Consider the following 6303-nt stretch of genomic DNA (forward strand, 5'->3'; position numbering starts at 1 on the left):
GGGGGGGGGAGGTTGGAGCCCCCCCAAACCCCCCCCCTCACCTTGTCTGCCAAGGTATGTGTGGTTGGTAGCTGTCTGTGCGCCAGTTTCCCCCCAACCCACAAGCCCCCTCCCAGGAGATGTGCTAATTCCCACTCACGTCCTGGCCGGGAGTCCCGTGGCGACAGTTACCAGAGGGTTGGATCGCCTCAAAAGCCCCAGACTGGATCGCCACATCCGTCAAGGGGTGGGGGAGCGGGGAGGGGGGCGGGGGGTCACCCGCTCGCGGTCGGAAACGGTGGGCCATAAAGCCCGGAGGGGACCCGGCTAACGGGGCGACCGAGGGGAGCCAAGAGGTGGGCCGCCAACGCGGCCGGGAGATGTGCCGGGGGTGGGGTTCCGTAATCCGCTCCCCCCCCCCCCCACCCACCCACCCAAGGACGGAGGGCAACCGTAGGAGGCGGGAGGTGGCTATACGTTACTCGTGGAACAGGAGGTGGTTGGGCCGTGGGGGAGGCTCCAAACAAGGATCGTTCGCGAGGAAGGGCTACCTGACCCGAAACGTCAGCTTTCCCGCCCCCCCCCCCCCCCCGTGACCGTGAGGGCGTGAATATCGCCAGGGGCTAAGACGGGCTCAACCAACTGCCAGACCGACGTGTTCCACAATGTCCATCAGGCTACGTAGAACAGCTCGGTCTGATTCATTGCTGTCCCCTGTACAGTGAAAAGTTTTGTTTTGCGTGCAGTGCAGGCAGATCATATCGTACAGTGTGCATTAGAGCGAGGAATATAACGTTAGAGCAGCGCAGAAGGGGCACAGACTGCGAGATCGGCATTAGATTCGAAATTTTGAGAGGCCCATTCAGAAGTCTAATGATAGCTGTTCTCGGATCTATTTATCGGTGTATGCAAACGTTTGCGCCTTCTGCCAGATGGAAGAGAGTATAACAAGAGTGGGGAGGGAAGGGGGGGAGTGCGGTCTCCGATGCTGTCGCTCGCTGTCCCGAGGCAGGGGGGAGGTGTAGACGGAGCCCAGTGGAAGGAAAGGCTGGTTTGTGTGTGATTCGCTGGGCTGCGTTCACATCCCTCTGCAGTTCCTCGCGTTGTTGGGTAGAGCTGTTGCCGTGGTGCGCCGAGAGACGCGGGAGCGGGAAGTCAGGCCGTTCGGCCCATCCCAGTTCTGCCCCGCCTTCAATCGTGGCCGACGGGTCTCTCAAGCTCGCTTTCTCCCCTTTGACAATCCAGAACCCATCCATCTCAGTCTTAAATGTACCCAATGACCTGGCCACCTTCTCTGGCAGTGAATTCCGTAGATTCACCACTCTCTGGCTGAAGAAGTTTCTCCTTATCTCCGTTCTAAAAGGTCTTCCCTTTACTCTAAGGCTGTGCCCTCGGGTCCTAGACTCTCCTACCGATGGAAGCATCTTCCCAACATCCGCTCTGTCCAGGCCGTTCAGTATACTGTACATTTCAATTAGATCCCCCCCACCGCCTTCATCCTTCTAAACGCCAATGAGTCTAGTCCCGGAGCCCTCAAAATCGTTCCTCACATCTTTAGCTCTTCATTCCTTGGGACCGTCCTTGCGAGCCTCCTCCGAACCCGCTCCGGGGTGAGGGGGGGGCACCTTTTTCCCCAAAACGCGGGGTCCAAACCTGCATTAACGCTCTCCAGAAGACCCGCAGCGCAGCTTGGGCGGCTCTGCCCGGTACCCAGGCCTTACCTCCCCAAACCGCTACCCACCCCACCCCCGGCTTAACATCAAAAAGAGTCCAAGACCTGCTCACCACCCCCACCACCCCCCCCCACCCCAAACAACCACAGTCCCTCCCACAATAAGGGTCAGCTCGAAAGTGTGGGTCGCCTCCCCTCCCTCCGAGACCAAAGAGACACACATGGCTCCCCACCCCCCCCCGACCCGAGCTGACCCTATCCCCGACTCCGAAGGACCACCAAACCCACTAAAGCCTTCGTCCCTCCCCAGGCTGCTGGGGTGGGGGGCGGTGTGCCTGGCTATGAACCGTCAATGGCCAGAGAAACGTCGCCCCCCCCCAACCCACCCCAGCTGCTTGTTCGTCAGGGGATTTGGGGTGGGGGTGGGTGGTGGTGGGGAGATCCGCTGCCCTTCCCCAGCGCGGAACATTTTCTTGTCGTGCGTCGGCCCCGGGGGTGGGCGAGTCGGAAGGTACGCGGCGCTCGCTCGGTTAAAGCCGCCGCCCGCCGCCTCTCGTTTCTCGCCGCGACCGTCCCCGCCGCGCGATCTCGGCCGGAGCCTTTCGTCCTATCCCGCGCGGGAGACGAGGCGCGCACTCCGCGAGGGTGGCCGCCGCTGCTCACTCCCCGGGACTCTGCAGGCAGCGGGAGCGCTCCAGGATCGCGTGCCGAGGATTAACGTTCATATCTCATCCGTGCCCCGGGACCCAGGACTCTGCATCCAATCTCCCTGGAACGGGCGTTAAGCCGTGGGTGCGCGCCGAAGGTGGAGCGATGCCTCCACAATGTGGCCGTTGTAGGTATTGCAGCCCCACCATTTTTTTTCTAATTCCCAACCCCACCCCTGCCAGCACCCCACTCTCAAACTTGGCGCAGGGTTAAACGCCGTGACTTAGGGTCATACAGCACAGAAACGGGCCCTTCAGCCCAACTCGTCCATGCTGGCCAGGTTCCCTGAAACGAACCAGTCCTGCTCGACTGCACTTGGGCCCCTATCCCTCCAAACCTTTCCTCTCCATGCCCCTGTTCTAATGTCTCTTAAACGTTGTAACTGTACCCGAACCCTACCACTTCCACACACTCTCTGGGTGTAAACGTCGCCCCTCAGGTCCCTTTTAAATCATTCCCCCTCTCACCTTAAACCTATGCCCCTCTAGTTTTGGACTCCCCCCCACCCCCAACCCTGGGAGAAAAGACCTTGTCTATTCACCCCTATCTATGCCCCTCATGATTTTATAAACCTCTATAATGTCACCCCCACAGCCTCCGACGCTCCAGGGAAAACAGCCCCAGCATCTCCTTATAACCTCAAACCCTGCAGTCCCAGCACCATCCTTGACATCTGTTTCCGTTTCTGAGGATGGGCTGCCCACAATATCCAGATAATGGACCGACTGACTCCCGCACCCAGCTGGGACCCTATACACATCCTCTCACTTCCGAGTGTGGCATTAAGGAGCCCTGGCAAAATTGGAATCAATGGGTATCAGGGGGCAAACTCTCCAGTGGTTGGAGTCATGCCTGACAACATAGGAAGATGGTTGTTGGAGGTCAATCATCTCAGCTCCAGGACATCTCTGCAGGAGAGCCTCAGGGGAGTGTCCTGGGCCCAACCATCTTCAGCTGCTTCATCAATGACCTTCCCTCCACCATAAGGTCAGGAATGGGGATGGTCGCTATGAATGCACCATGTCCAGCATCATTTGCAACTCCTCAGATACTGAAGCAGTCTGTGTTCACATGCAACAAGATCTGGACAATAGCCAGGCTTGGAATGACAGGTGGCAAGTAACATTCGCGCCACACAAATGCCAGGCCGTGCCCATCACCAATAAGAGAGAATCTAACCACCGCCCCTTGACGTTCAATGGTATCACCATCACTGAATCTATCAACGTCCTGGGGGTTCCCATTGACCAGAAACTCAACTGGACTCACCACATAAACACAGCGGCTACAGGAGCAGGTCAGAGGCTGGGAATCCTGCAGCGAGTCACTCCCCTCCACAAAGCCCTGTCCCACCATCGACACAAGGCAGGAGGGTGATGGGATACTCCCCACTTGCCCCTGGATGGGGGGCAGCTCCCTCAACACTCGAGAAGCTCGACACCATCCAGGGACAGAGCAGCGCCCCCCCCCCCCCCCCGCCAACTCAATACAGTCAGAAATATCAAGAGAGGCTGTAACAGATTCAGGGATATTGAGAGAGAATGAATCAGAATAAGACTTGTCAAAAGTGAGCGTGACATAGAGATATTGAGAGAGAATGCAACACGATGAGAGATGTTGAGAGAGAATGTAACAGAATTATAGATATCGAAAGAGAGAATGTATCAGAATGAGAGTTGTTGAATGTGAGCATGGCATAGAGATATTGAGAGAGAATGTAACGCGATCAGACGCGTTACTAGGGAATGTAACAGAGACAGGGATATTGAGAGACTGGAAGAGATATTGGGGGCAAATGTGACACAAGCAGAGATACTGAGAGAGAATATAGCAGTATCAGAGAAATTGGGAGATTGTGTGGCACAATCAGAGATCTTGAGAGTGAACAGAACAAAATTAGAGATATTGAGAGTAAAAGTAACAGAATCTGAGATATTGAGATCAAATGTAATACAACCAGAGATACTGACAGTGAAAACTATCAGATATTAGGATCAAATGTCACACAATCAGAGATGTTGAGTGTGAATGTAGAAGAAGGACAGATATTCACAGTTACACGAGGCTTGTACTGTAATTATTTGATGGGGGGACAGTGTAGGGGGAGCTTTACTCTGTATCTAACCCCGTGCTGTCCCTGTCCCTGGGAGTGTTTGATGGGGGGACAGTGTAGGGGAAGCTTTACTCTGTATCTAACCCCATGCTGTCCCTTTCCCTGGGGGTGTTTGATGGGGGGACAGTGTAGGGGGAGCTTTACCCTGTATCTAACCCCGTGCTGTCCCTTTCCCTGGGGGTGTTTGATGGGGGGACAGTGCAGAGAGAGCTTTACTCTGTATCTAACCCCGCACTGTCCCTGTCCTAGGAGTGTTTGATGGGGGGACAGTGTAGAGGGGGCTTTACTCTGTATCGAACCCCGCACTGTCCCTGTCCTAGGAGTGTGTGATGGGGGGACAGTGTAGAGGGGGCTTTACTCTGTATCTAACCCCATGCTGTCCCTGGGAGTGTTTGATGGAGGGAGGGGGCACAGTATTGCGATGATCCTAGTTGATAACATCAGACGTGTCAGATCCCCAAATGAACCTCGAATGGTTGATCTTTATTTCCTTGAAAGAAGCAGCAAAAACAAAGTTTAAACCTATTCGCCAATGCGATCGCTTGACAGTGCTTCAAATCCCGAACAACTATTGCTCTATCTCCAATATTAAAGTCAACTTATCCAGTTCTCCCTCGTTTCTGTTCTGTGATCTCCAAAATCTTCTTACACGGTATGCACAAAGCTGATAGCTTGGACTTTCTCAGCTTCTGAACAAACTCCAGATTTCTGAACAAACTCCAGATTTCTGAACAAACTCCAGGTTGGGAAGTAGCAGCAATGTGTTTCCTTTCTAAAAGACGGGGCTATAATTCATCCCGACATCAGTTTGGTCTCCTTCCAGCCTGCCTAAACGTTTTACATCTCTGCACTTTCGAAGGTCCGTCATTATCCCGAACCAACATCAGCATTTCAGCGCACTCTCTGTCTGCTGGGAAATGGGAACAGGATCGTCAGAAGACCCACCAGCAGAAGTAGGGCCATTCAGCCCATCGGCCATTCGATGAGATTGTGACCTCTCCCCCACCCCATAACCCTCGATCCCCTTCCTGATTAAAAGTCCCTCTCTATCGCAGCCTTGAATACCCTCGATGACCCAGCCTCGACAGCCCCCACCCCTCTGCGGTAAAGAATTCCACAGATTCCCCCCTCGGAGAAAGAAGAAATCCCCCCCCATTTCCCGCCTCAAGGGGCGACCCCCTCACTCTGAGATGATGCCCTCTCTGGTCCTAGACTCTCCCACACAAGGGGGTAACAACCCCTCCCCATCTCCCCCTGTCAGATTCCCCCCCGCCCCAAGAACCCTGTCTGGTTCCATAAGGTTGCCTCTCATTCCTCTAAACCCCAACGAGTACAGGCCCGACCGACTCCCCCTCTCCTCGTGAGGCAGTCCCTCCCTACCCGGGATCAGCCGAGTGAACCTTCTCTGCGCTGCCTCCGATGCCTTTTCTTTAGGTTAGGGGCCCTGAAACTGTTCACAGTTTCGAGCTGTGGGCTGATTAGTTTTAGTAAAACATATTCCCGGAGTACATGACATTTTGAGAAAATGGAGAAAGAGCGGGAGGGACCTTAATACGATGGAAGGACCTTGGATCAGATGATGAAGGTGCGGAATTAGAGTGTCAGCCAATGACTATCTCCAATGAGGGAGAACCCAGCCATCTCCCCCCTTCGTCGCTCCTCACCATCAACATTCTCGGGATTATCATCACATCAGAACTGAACTGGACCAGCCCCACATCAATACTGAGGCCACAAGAGCAGGTCGGAGGCTGGGAATCCTGCAGCGAGTCACTCGCCTCCTGTCTTCCCCCAAAGCCCTGTCCCACCATCGACACACAGTCAGGAGGGT

This window comes from Rhincodon typus, chromosome 42, assembly GCF_021869965.1.
Source record: "Rhincodon typus isolate 14 chromosome 42, sRhiTyp1.1, whole genome shotgun sequence".
Taxonomy (NCBI): domain Eukaryota; kingdom Metazoa; phylum Chordata; class Chondrichthyes; order Orectolobiformes; family Rhincodontidae; genus Rhincodon; species Rhincodon typus.